The sequence below is a fragment of the Coregonus clupeaformis genome, unplaced genomic scaffold (genome assembly GCF_020615455.1).
Source record: "Coregonus clupeaformis isolate EN_2021a unplaced genomic scaffold, ASM2061545v1 scaf0485, whole genome shotgun sequence".
Lineage (NCBI taxonomy): Eukaryota > Metazoa > Chordata > Actinopteri > Salmoniformes > Salmonidae > Coregonus > Coregonus clupeaformis.
This window is the reverse complement of record NW_025533940.1, coordinates 300,001-300,393: the sequence shown is the minus strand read 5'-3', so window position 1 is coordinate 300,393 and position 393 is coordinate 300,001.

The following is a 393-nucleotide window of genomic DNA, read 5'->3' as shown; positions in this document are numbered from 1 at the left end:
CTGAGGAGAAGCTGACTTTGGCCTCCTCTAGAGACCCAAAGACCAGGAGGATGAGGAGAAGCTGATTGGCCTCCTCTAGAGACCCAGAGTCCAGGAGGCTGAGGAGAAGCTGACTTTGGCCTCCTCTAGAGACCCAGAGCCCAGGAGGCTGAGGAGAAGCTGACTTTGGCCTCTAGAGACCCAGAGTCCAGGAGGCTGAGGAGAAGCTGACTTTGGCCTCCTCTAGAGACCCAGAGTCCAGGAGGCTGAGGAGAAGCTGACTTTGACCTGTAGCGATCCAGAGAGCTACAACTCTAGGCATATTGATGTTGCTATAGCTACAACTCTAGGCATATTGATGTTGCTATAGCTACAACTATAGGCATATTGATGTTGCTATAGCTACAACTATAG